This window comes from Lycium barbarum, chromosome 11, assembly GCF_019175385.1.
Source record: "Lycium barbarum isolate Lr01 chromosome 11, ASM1917538v2, whole genome shotgun sequence".
Classification (NCBI taxonomy): domain Eukaryota; kingdom Viridiplantae; phylum Streptophyta; class Magnoliopsida; order Solanales; family Solanaceae; genus Lycium; species Lycium barbarum.
Window position 1 is genome coordinate 118,953,052 of NC_083347.1, and position 13,162 is coordinate 118,966,213.

General features: G+C 37.8%; 1 pseudogene; it reads right to left on the reverse strand.

The window, feature by feature from the left end:
- Positions 1-1,327: 1,327 nt before the first annotated feature.
- On the reverse strand, positions 1,328-4,061 carry LOC132618049 (NAC transcription factor 25-like; annotated as a pseudogene).
- Between the last annotated feature and the right edge of the window lie 9,101 nt (positions 4,062-13,162).

Genomic DNA, 13,162 nt, shown 5'->3' on the forward strand with positions numbered 1-13,162 from the left:
TATCTTTGGGTGATCTAGTTCACAGAATAGATAAGGAATATATAGGTTTTGTATATTCATACTTCAATATACATATATTATACATAATATATACATACAGTATACATATCATAGTATAGGTTTTATACATTTGGGTTGTCCGTAATTAAGTTTGACTGAAGGTAAATATGCGTAAGTTTTCTTAGAGAAAGGTTTAGTTGTTTAGAAGTAAACACTGCCGTGGCAGTTATTAAAAAATATAAAGGGACAAGAACACCATTTTAAGATTATTCTTATGTAATCAACCACTTGATTTTTTAAAATAAAGAGAAGGGAAAAGGGTCAAAAATATTCCTTCACTTTGGAAAAAGGGCTAAAAATATCCTTTGAATTTATTTTGGATAAAAAATATCCCTCTCATCCTTAAAGTTTTCAAATATATCCTTGTCTTGACGAAAATTATCTCCCAGAATAACCCGAAATCATTTTTTAAACCCGCTCCATCATTTAAACCCAATCCATCTAAATAATAATCCATAAGATCCCCTTATTCTCCCAATACGTAAGTTTGAAGTTTGAGGGAATTGGGAGAATAAGGGGATCTTATGGGTTATTATTTACTTGGGTTGGGTTTAAATGATAGAGCGGGTTTAAAAAATAATTTCGGGTTATTTTGGGGATAATTTCCACCAAGGTAGGGGTATATTTGAAAACTTTAAAGATGAGAAAGATATTTTTAACCCAAAATAAATTTGGAGGATATTTTTAGCTCTTTTTTCCAAAATAGAGTGGTATTTTTGACCCATTTCCCTAAAAAGAAATTATCATCATATTTTTTAGCCTATTAAGGCACTTTATTTGAAAGTTCGAATTACCAAGTGAGATGGTATGCAACGACTTACAATTAATCGAAATTGAGCTTTAAGCCTGATGTGTGAACTTGTCGAAATTTTTGATTGTGAAGATCCATAACATCTTTTGGCAGGACTCATCAATTTAAAAAGAAAAGGATGAAGGATCGAAGTGGCAATATAGTGAACTTCATCACAAGCAAAATTAGCTGGCATACATGATGACTCATGCCTTTTAATTCATGGGTAGACATCTTAATTTGGTTTGAACTGACAACTAAACATTTTAAGTTTGAGAATTCACATCTAGATACCTCAACTCATCTCCACTGCATCTTATGAACACCCCGACGCTGACATGACATGGTAATTTTGGAAGTATCTAGATGATTATTTTGTAAAGTTGGGGTGTTTAATTGACATAGTGGAAATTGAGGTATTTAGATGATCATTTTGTAAGTTGGAGTGTTCAGCTGATAGTAGAGACTAGAGGCCAAGTTTAAGTGTCTAATTGTCTATCTATGTATTATGCATATTAATTTTAAAATAGACAATTAAACATAAGAATTCTAAAAAAAAAAAAAAAAAAAACTTTTTCCATTCACTTTTCTTTAAGAATAAAACGAAGAGGAATTAGTTTTAAAACAGAATTTTACTCTAGGCCATGTGATGTTAATTAATTTCATAACTAAAATTCGAAAATAAATAATTAAACTGCCACAAAAAGAGTAAATTATCCATTATATTTATTTTCCCCTTCTCTTCAAACATACAGAATTCCTGTAATTTTAATTTACTTCCCGGTAAATTAATGAATTGATAATTAAATAAAATACCATATCTATTAGCCAGAAAACCAAGAATTGAGTGGTGAACTTCTTGGAGAAATATCATTGAGCATTGAAAGAAATGAGCCCGAATTGCCAATATTTTCATTTTCATGACTATCAACTTGTAAACCTGATGAAGCTCCAATATTTCCAAAATAATTATCATTATCATTTTCAAGAAGTTGATCAAAATTGGAATCTCTCAAAGCTCCTTCAATATTTGGATTATGTTGCTCAAATAAATTCATTGGTGTGGCTGGCAATATTGAAGTTGAACATGTTGTTGTAGTGTACTCCTCTATAGAATCTTCCTTGTCTATTTCCAATAATGTACTCGAATTGTTTCTCTTGTAAATCCGACATAATACCCAATCATCAAGCTACACAACAACAAATGATATCAAAAACTTAGAGGCTTCCGAAGGAGAGCTACATCAACTATTTTTATTCAGCTTGACAGGCTAATTTGAGCTTACCCTGGAACTTACGGTCTCAACCAGCAAAATTAAGGTCTACTTATACCTTTAAAAGATTTATACTATTGATAAAATCTCTAATATATACAAGGACCCGATAGTTGTATAAGATTCAATTCAATCTAACAGCGGAATGCCTTCAACATACTACAAAATCTTCTAAGATGGAAAACCTTTGTGTACTGAACAATTTACTCCTTTTACTGGGCCTATATATAGGGAGCGATTCTGGAAATTAATCAGCGTCCTTACTAAACACTTTTTGGTGATATCTTTGAAAAATAAATCACTGTCATGGAATTAGAACTCCACGAGTGAAACCCATGACTATGTTCGGTAGCTTCACATGTGCAATTTAAAATTTCATAACAATGACTATTTTAATTACAAATACTAAAAAGTGGCAATTTATGAATTTTATTCGATTCTGAATTAAACGGACTAGTAAATTTTCTCTTTTAGATATAATGGTTAAATAATTTTTTTTCCTTTCAAAAAAAGAAGTCTTTTTGTATATAGTTTTGATTTTTTTCCCTCTCTTTTATTTTGGTTATGAATTAATGAGAGTGTTACCTTACCCATAAAGAGCATTTCTTGGTTAGAGAAGAATTGTAATCAACAAGGCGATATTCATGCATCACCCAATTTGTTTTGATCCCTTTTGGTGGCCTTCCTTTATAGAAAACAAGTGCCTTTTTCACCCCAATTTTCTTAGTGCCATTGCATGTAAATATTGGCTTGTCTGTGCCAGTGGCCTTCCAATATCCTGAAGTTGCTGCTCGATTTGGTCGACCCCCTTTCGGATATTTCCTTTCTCTCAGACTGAAAAAAATACCATTCTTGCTCCCCAAAATTTGCCTTACCTACAAAAAAAAGTTATGAGAAAACTTCAATTCAACACAGTGATCACTATAAAGTGATCGTAACATATTTAGTGAGAGAACTAGAAAAAGATTCATCAGTCTAGTTCAGAAGCGGAGTCGAACTTATGGAAAGTCGAGATTTAAAACTTATGGAATCTAGATTTTAGGATAGTGATTTCAAGTGTTAGTAATTAGGTTTGGGAATTTAACCTTTTATCAATTTAGTGAATTCCTTAATACAAATATAGAATTTAGACTAAAGCTTTTGGATTCGATCGATCTGCTCTGGCCTAGCCATAATCGATTGTAGCCTTCACTGGTATATATTCAGTGTATAAGAAGTATATAACCAGTGATTATACTGGCCAAAGTTTGCAAAAATATGACGATTAGTCTCTTTTTTTTTTTTTTTTTTAGGCCGGTTTGTTGGTGGGTGGGGGGCGGGGGGGGGGGGGGGGGGCTTTGTTGGGTTGGTGTATAGTATAAAACAATTCATTATTAATAAATCTACCTCGAGAAATAATAATCTCAAAGGAAAACATATGAATTCTACGTATTCCATCCATTTCAATTTTATGTGGCGAAGATTGATCTGGCATAACGTTTAAGAAAGCGTTGGAACATTTTTTAGCTCTTGCCTTAATTATGTCATTGCATTTCTGTGGCTACAAAAAACATGTCACTAAAAGTAAAATAAAAAGCTTAAAATTAAATTTTTAAATATTAAAATATCATTATTCGCGGAATAGACGTAAACTAAAACAGAGAGAGTAATAATTACTTGGCAATTCCCATGGATCAAACTTGTAGAGATCAACTTCAGCTATTATTGTGACAGGCAATGGATTGGAAGCTGCCTTTTTCTTGAGGTAGTGAACCACCAGCTCCTCGTCGGTCGGGTGGAACCGGAAACCGGGTGGTAGGTGAAGGTGGTGGTTTGAACCGGACATCAAACCGGTTCTCTCCATGGATCAGTGCCTTTCATACAATATATATCTACTGAAAAGTTTCTATTTCTTGAAGTATATATGTTGAATGTATAACATAGAGAAAATGATAGAACAAAATTAACATTGGTAGCGTGAACAATATATGGCATACGAGGAATATACATGGATGTTCGGAAAACAAACTTCCACCAATCGTCACGTGACACGTAGGTCATGTTTACCCCGAAATTGGGAAACCAATTGAATTTGTACGCGGGTATAGGATATGTGCTTGGATCTTGATGTATATTTGATAGCGGAAAATAAGCGTGTGAGTATTTGGCGATAAAACGGCTTGTAACGGTGATTTGCTTAATTTGCTACGGACATGAACGTTTAGAAGCCATGTTGAATGCTTAATGAAAGAAACACAACGTAAATGGAAACAAACGGCCTTGGCCGGATCAGATATTGAGAGAGAGATTGCATATATATTTTTCTATTACAAGTGTTCTTGGAGGATGAAGAAGCCAACCCTCACAAAGGAGGGGGATGTGCTCTCTTTATAGTGTGACCTCCATGGGTCTCATATGATGTGAACTAATAAAATAATAGCAACAACGACAGCTCTGCACGGATTTGGTGGGATTAGACTGACGGCGCCGTCTGACACACGCATGGTGGGTAGTTGACCAGGACAGGACGTTACTGGCGCGTGACCCGCGTGCAACGGCCACCCGGACCAACGGCTACTCGGACCAACGGCCAGACGGACCAACGGCTACTCGGACCAACAGCCGTACGGACAGACGGCTATACGGACCAACGGCCACGAATGCTCGGGTCACCGGGCTTGGTCGTTCCAATGACGAAGAAGGCAGATCAGTCGGCCCCCTCGCTCCACCGGTTTGCCTCGCATCCGGTTTTTACCGTATACAGATAGCCCCACACTTCCTGGATCTCCGATCTATCAGAGTAACGGGGAGTGGATAACTTCCGAAACCGGTGGCCCTGTCAGCTCGTCGTTACCTTCTTATTTCTTAGTGTTGAATGTTTGCCATTTATTTTGGTCATGATCGTTGGTCCGTTTTAGGACAGGTCGACTCATAGTCGTTAATTCACCGTGCCCGTGGGATTTATCCGATGCTTCATAAGTTCAGATGTCTCCGAATTACGATAGGCATTTCCTTCAGGGTCGGTATTTTTTCAACCTTGGCAAAGTTTTTGATGTAGCAGTCCCCGTTTTGGGGGAATTTGCCGAGCTTTGGCTTGGGTCATTGTGACCTTGTCGCCTTTGTCGAATTTCGGGCACAATCTTCGATATAGAGTATGTGAGTGGGGCAGTGCCGGAATACGGCGGTTACCGTCGGGGCGAAGTCCTTTTAACAGAAAGACACCCAAGATTTTGTTATACCAGCTTTTGATGACTTTGCGTTTGCAAAATGTTTGTACATATGAGAATTTTAATTCCTTCTGCCTTGTTGTAGTAAATGAAAAATGGGACACGATTCATTATGATCGTTTGGTCCTTACATCGGAGGCTATGGCCGGTGGCCGGGCCTTAGTTTTGCCGTAGCAAATGTTGAATGGGACACGATTCATTATGATCGTTTGGTCCTTACATCGGAGGCTGTGGCCGGGCCTTAGTTTTTCCGTAGCAAATGTTGAATGCGACACGATTCATTATGATCGTTTGGTCCTTACATCGGAGGCTGTGGCCGGTGGCCGGGCCGTAGTTTTGCCGTAGCAAATGTTGGATGGGACACAATTCATTATGATCGTTTGGTCTTTACATCGGAGGCTGTGGCCGGTGGCCGGGCCTTAGTTTTGCCGTAGCAAATGTTGGATGGGACACGATTCATTATGATCGTTTGGTCCTTACATCGGAGGCTGTGGCCGGTGGTCGGGCCTTAGTTTTGCCGTAGCAAATGTTGAATGGGACACAATTCATTATGATCGTTTGGTCCTTACATCGGAACCTAATGCAGAAGGTCCGGTCTTGATTTGTTAAGCTCCTCCGTTTTCCATTAACCGGGGTAAACCTCAATGTGGGTATAAGTCCCCTAGTGCTTATCTGAGCTGCAAGATCAGGCGAGCGCTATCAAGCCCCTACTCGTAGGCCGTGACCCCGAGTTCCCGGCCGTTTGTCCTTATTTTGTTAAGTAACACGTTGTACTTGTTACCTCATTAAAAACCTTGTCGAAAAATCCATTTTGGGACAAAACCGTACTAAGGAAAAGAGTGCAACACGCGTTTTCAGACCTAGATCCTAACTTTATCCGGCACTTGACTTCCTGCCAAAAAAGAAAAAGGTTAAACATGAGGTGCCCATACCTTAGCACTAATATCCCTTCAAATGAGCCACGTTCCGGTTGTTGCACAATCGCTGCCCGTCCACGGATTCCGGCTGACACGAACCTTTGCTCGTTACCTTGGTTATCTTGTACGGTCTTTCCCAGTTCGGACCCAGTTTTCCTCCGTTGGGATTCTTGGTGCTCAAGGTATCTTTCCGAAGCACCAAGTCCCCAACTTAGAAATGTCAAAAATTGGTTCTCCGATTGTAGTACCTTCCCATTCTCTGCTTCTGGGTTGCAATACGGACCAACGCGTTTTCGCGAAGTTCATCTGTGAGATCGAGTTTCACAGTCGTGGCCTCCTCGTTTGACTCCTCGGTGGTATACCTGAACCGGGTACTCGGCCCGTTTATCACCCCCGCCCGGAGAAATGACTCGGGCCATCCCTTGATTTTTCCGACCTGAAGCTTGGTTTTCGAGTGTATGGCCGATACCTTTCCCTCGATGGTCCGGCCTCCGGTTCGTAATTCTTTCGTGATCTCTCCGAGCTTTTGTCCATTTTTTCGGGCCCCGGGCGAAGATCGAGTTGGTCATCCTCTATCCGAATTTTTGACTCGTATCGGTTATGGACATCCGCCCAGGTCACAGCCTCGTATTCCAGCAAGCTTTCCTTTAATTGGAACGAAGCCGTCGAGATCTGAACATTGAGCCCTTTTGTGAAAGCTTGTGCGGCCCATTCCTCCGGAACCGGGGGGAGCTCCATTCGTTCCCTTTGGAACCGGTTGACAAATTCACGCAATAGCTCCTTGTCTCTTTGGGCTATACGAAAAATATCCGCCTTTCGAGCCTGCACCTTTTTGGCTCCGGCGTGTGCTTTTATGAAGGCATCGGCGAGCATTTCGAAAGAAGTGATTGAATGCTCGGGCAGATGATCGTACCAAGTCAATGCTCCTTTTGACAGAGTTTCCCCGAACTTTTTCAGCAACACGGATTCAATTTCATCATCTTCCATAACATTGCCTTTTATAGCACAGGCGTATGAGGTCACGTGTTCGTGAGGGTCTGTTGTGCCGTCATATTTTGGATATTCGGCATTTTGAACCTCTTCGGGATCAATTTCGGAGCGGCACTCAGAGGAAAAGGCCTTTGGATGTACCTCTTTGAATCCGGCCCTTTCAAAATAGGCGGAGCCCCCGGGATTTGATCCACCCGGGAGTTGTTGTTGACACCCAATTTTGTCCCTCTTTTATTTAATTTACTCGGGGTTTTCTAAATTTACTGACGAGCTAAATACTTTATTTTTACAATATTTTATTGCTACTACTATTAATATCACTACTTTTATTTTCAACATTATGAGCATTACTTTATCACAGATTTTAAACAGTTAGTCATCGTTTCATTTTTTCGGGTTTGGAATTGTTAAATTAATTACAAGACAATACATTATAAAATCTTTATTTTTCTACATATTAATTATTAATTGTCTTTACATAGTATATGTTGTACTGGTTATTAAATTAGAAGCCCAAGAATAATTAAATAGAGGAGAGAAGGATCAACAATTTTCACCTCATAAACAATTGCTCGGAAGTATATCAATATTGGACTCATTTTGAAGCTCGTATTTTAAAACGACGCGCTATAATTTTTATTTCGTCAAAATATTATTTTACAAGGGACAAATTCTTGATAATTCTATTTACCTTTTTTCCCTATTCCATAAAAAATAAAATAAAATAAAATCAAAAATCCTTTTCAAAGTTTCCATCTGGTTTCTTTCTCCTTTTCCTTTTTTTTTGGGGGTTCCACACGCAACTTTCCATTTTAATTTCTTCCTTCTTTTCTTTTTGGGGCTCCACATGTTTCCTCCTTTTTGACTTCATATCAGATTTCCCCTAAATTGCTCCTTCTTCCCCAATTTCAAACGACAGAATCTTTTTACTGCCCCCTTCATTCCATCTTCCGCTCTTTCTCTTTCTTTTCTCCTTCTTTTCCGCCTCATCTCTCCCTTTCCCCTTTTCTCTCCCACTACCGCCGCTCCTCTCCCCTTTCCCCTCATTCCCTCTCCTCCTTACCCCACACCACGCTCCTCTCCACTCATCCTTTTCTTCCGCTTCCTTACGCTCTTCCATCTCCCTCTTCTTGAACCCAAACCTTATAAAAAGGGATGGTGAGTTGATTGTTAAAGGGGGGAGAAAAAGAAAAAGAAATGAACTGAGAAGGAGGGGAGTGAGACAAATCAACGGAAAAGAAAACAAATCGAAAAAAAAGGGACGAAAATCAACTAAAACAAACAAGAACAGATCGAAAAAAAGGGATTCAGTGTTTAGGGACACCCACCATCTTCCGACCATGATTCTCACTTTTCCGATGAACTTTAGCCGGATGTTACTCTAAATCACTATATTTTCATACAATCTAAGTTTTGGGTTTAATCGGAGCACCCTCTATTCGTCGTTTTCGAACGTAGATCCGAGACCCGAGCCCCCGTTCACTGCACACAAAACAGGTCTGTGCCACCCTCCTCTTTTCCCTTTGGTTTCGATCTAATTCTGATTTGTGTTGATGACTTCTTGTTTTGCATGTTTAAAATGCTTTTAGTTTCAAGTTGGATGCTGCGGTAAAATTCTATAGGTTCGAATGTCACAAAAATAGGAAGTTATGTCTGATGTCGTAAAATAGGAAGTTACATTTTTTCTTTTGATAATGATTGCTGCTCATTCAGTATGCTTAGTGTTCCACTTGAAAATATAGCTTAAGATCTCTGTTTGATGTTCATATGAGTTATTTTCGCTCGAACACTTTAATAAGCTAACTATGGTGTAGGAGCATGGTATAAAATCCTAGATTTATATGTTTAAATCATACAAAACCAGTCTAAATGACGTTGTAAATCACGATGGGATCTCTGCGGCTTGAACCATTTTAGGTAGAATAGAGAGTCGGTGGACTATGTCCAAATGTTTGATGATGGTCAGACTACTTGTTTGTTTGCATTTGTTCAGCAGCACTAAAACAATTTATACTGAATGATATTGTGTCTGTTTGTCAAGCATCTACACCTTGTCGAAACTGAGTCCAGTATGATTTGTTAATTGTCGGATCCCATAATTCCCTCCTGTTAAAAGGGAGGTTAGCACAATTGTTGTTCCCAGTTATAAAATTTGAACCTTTCTTTACCTTCAAGTTGGCCCTGAGTTTGTACGGTCGAATTCTTTCCTTGGAATTTGGGGTCATAATCTGGTTCAGTTTTTGTTTATCCAATGTGGGACTGGCTGATGATTAAGTTGTGATGAGATTACTGTATGTGTTTTTAAGAGGGTACTCTGTTTGGTATAATTACTAGCAGAGTGCAGCTATAGTTTATATTAGTTGGCTAATACAAATTGGTTGTGAATCATATGCTTTAAATTTTGAAATGCTCCCTGTCCAAACACGTATGGAGTCATGTTATTTGCTGTGCCAAGTTATTCATGTTTAAAAAATACATAATTCCTACCTTATGCACTACTTGTTTGATCTGAAACTATCTGATTAAACTATGATAAAAACCAATCTCATGCCTGTTTGTTTCTCCTATATACTGTTCAGAAGGATGATAATTGTTCCTTGCATATTGATTAAAATGTGGGTTTGTTTGGCTCACTACTAGAGTGTGTCTAATCCATGTTATGTTTAGTTTTTGAGCTAGAAACCTGCTACGCATGTCAATGTAATTTAAGTTCCCTGTGGTTGGCTGTCTTGTTGGCTATTTATACTTAATCTTCATCAATATGTGTGGGGTTTGCTCAATCTGATTTGAATGTGCTAGGCAGTACATAAACTCATATATTTGCTTAACCTTTTCTTTGGTTTAGATTAATATGAATCGATGTTGATACTTGAGTCATGCCTATATTTATTTAAATTAAGTTCACGGTCACTGGTGACCTATGGTGTTTGATATGCTAGAGTGGTTTCTCTGTGATATGTTGTTTGAGTCAGTAGATCTTATTTCCAATAGCTAATGTTGGTCCTACTTAATTTACTTTTTAGTCTTCCTTTCTCATTAGTCTTTTCTATGTTGGCTCTCCATGATGCGATTGTTTTTTTAGGTTCTATACTGTCCTAAGGTATTTCGAGAGTCCAAAAGTCCACCTTTGTCTAGTTGAAATGCTTAAGCAGCTCATCATTTTTAAAGGCTTCCACACAGATTTGTTTTAAGCTAAAACTTGCTTTTTTATCCTTGATAATGCTGGAAGACATGTTGATTAAGTCCCATTTGAGTGTTTTGGCTGGAAGTGTCCCAATGGGTCTCTATTTGTTCCTATCTTGTAATCCCATTTTCTTTATCATATCTTCTGTTAAAATGGTTGTTTGGTTGCTTTCCAAAACAAGGCCATTCATTTGCATGTTAAGATGTATGAGTAATGCTTGGACTACTTTAAATAGGAGTTTATAGTTGGAAGTTAACACTGCTTATTAACATGAATTCGTTTGGGAATTTGCAAAATATGTAGCAGTTCATAAGCAATGTTTCAAAAAAAATATATCATAAACATCAGTACAGGATATGTTATTATTTGGATACATAAATTTTTCTAATCCCTCTGTGACCATGAATTAAAATTCTTTGCGCAATACAGGCCTAGACTTTACTTGAAATAAGCAACTCTTTGTAAGCTTGTATAATGGAGGTTATCTATTTAGTCTTCTGGAAATTATTTGAACGCATGAAACATTAATATGTGATTGTCATTCCATTTCACTTGTTCTATTTATTGGGACCGAGTAGATTCTAATCTTTACCCTTTTTTTTTTTTTTTACATGTACACATCGGAGAAAAAATGGAGTCCTAATTCGGGACTCGTCATCTTCCCCGCATTTTGACGTTGGGTCAAAAGCCCCAACACAACATAACCTCTATCGAGTCAGCCCAATAGATTGGATCAGAATTCAGTAGCAATATACATAAATTGTTATTGGGCCGAAGTTGCAACAGTCCAAATGGGCTGAGCCCATTCTCATTATATCTACTCCTCTATTTTTATTTTCGTGTGCATTTGACATGTATTGTATGACTAACATTTATGCTTGTTAATTAAGACAAACTTTAGTAACATTAAGGGTTTTAATTTAGTTACGGGTAGTTAATCTCACAAATTACATTCACTTCTATTTTTAAAACTACTTATACAGTATCTATAACATTTATTTAGAGTAACTAATGTATTTTAAATAACATGACTACATATCTGAGTTAGAAGAATCAAGATTCACCCTTACTACTTTAGAAATTTAAAACATTACATATTTGACACTAATGCTAACTCGTTTAAAAAAATAAAAAGGTAAACTAACTCAACGAATGACTCTTTCAATTTAGTTTTCTTCCAACACTTAGAACTGCATATTTGTCTAGAACAACCTTTAAAACTTTTATTAAATAACTCTTTCGAATTTTCGTCATTTCCTCCAAATATAAACATTACATGTCTATTTTTTAAACTAAACTCTTTATGCAACTATTGTTTTCTACAAATCTTATTTTTATGCAAATTATTATGTTTCTATAAGTATTATTTCAAACAACACTATTACACTTTCGTTTAAAACCTTAACAACATTCATAAGTCGTATTGCAAAATAGCCTTAAAGATACTCCTTTTATACAAATTATTATTTTTTACAAATTCTATTTTAAATAGCATTCTTACATATTTATCTATAACTTTAGCCATACTTACAAAATTACTTTCCTTTTTCTATAATACCATATTTACATTTAGCCTAATTAATTTTAAGTCCGGTTGGTTAACCATTGTTAATGGGTCTTAAAGGATGCCTAATACCTTCCCTTTAGACTAATTGAACCCTTACTCAGATCTTTTGGTTTCGTAGACTTTAAAATAAAATCAACTTTAGATAATTACTTTAATTAACTTTAGGTGTCCTAATTCACCGTAAATAATTAGGTGGCGACTCCTTAATACAAACAAAAAACAGGAATCTCCAATATGTCGTACCTCTACTTTAACTCCCGGGGTTAAAAATGGGGCGTGCCTCTACTTTAACTCCCGGGGTTAAAAATGGGGTGTGATAGTTGTATGTCTCCACCCTTTTTTCGGTCGAGTCCACCCGCTTCGCCAACGTTTCGAGCATTCTTAGAACCTCGGTGGATTGACCAGCTCCGGAGCCATTGCTTTCAACCTTCCGTGCCTCATCTCTTCTGGGTTCAGCAACACTCTTCGCCTTTTCCGGGGTCGTTTTGCCTCTTCCGTTTTGCAGCTGGGCTATTGCGATTCCATGTTCGGCAATCGCCGCTCTCTGTTCCTGCAACATTTCAAAAATTAAACGCAAGTCAATATTATCATTCGGGGTATCCGGTTCTTTCCGGACTTGTGTCCCGGACAAAGTAATTGAATCGTTAGTATTTAAAGGGAAAGTGGGGTTTGGCAATCTTCGTGGCCCGCTGCCTTCATTTTCGGCCACGATCTCGTTGTTGTTGACGTGACCAGATTGCCCACTGTTAGCCATTTGGTCCGTTTCTTCCGAGACGGACATCATATGCTTCCGATTTTGATGGGTAAGATAGAGATCAAGATCAAAGACCACTATTATCCTAGCCCCACGGTGGGCGCCAAACTGTTTACCCCGAAATTGGGAAACCAATTGAATTTGTACGCGGGTATAGGATATGTGCTTGAATCTTGATGTATATTTGATAGCGGAAAATAAGCGTGTGAGTATTTGGCGATAAAACGGCTAGTAACGGTGATTTTCTTAATTTGCAATGGACATGAACGTTTAGAAGCCATGTTGAATGCTTAATGGAAGAAACACAACGTAAATGGAAACAAACGGCCTTGGCCGGATCAGATATTGAGAGAGAGATTGCATATATATTTTTCTATTACAAGTGTTCTTGGAGGATGAAGAAGTCAACCCTCACAAAGG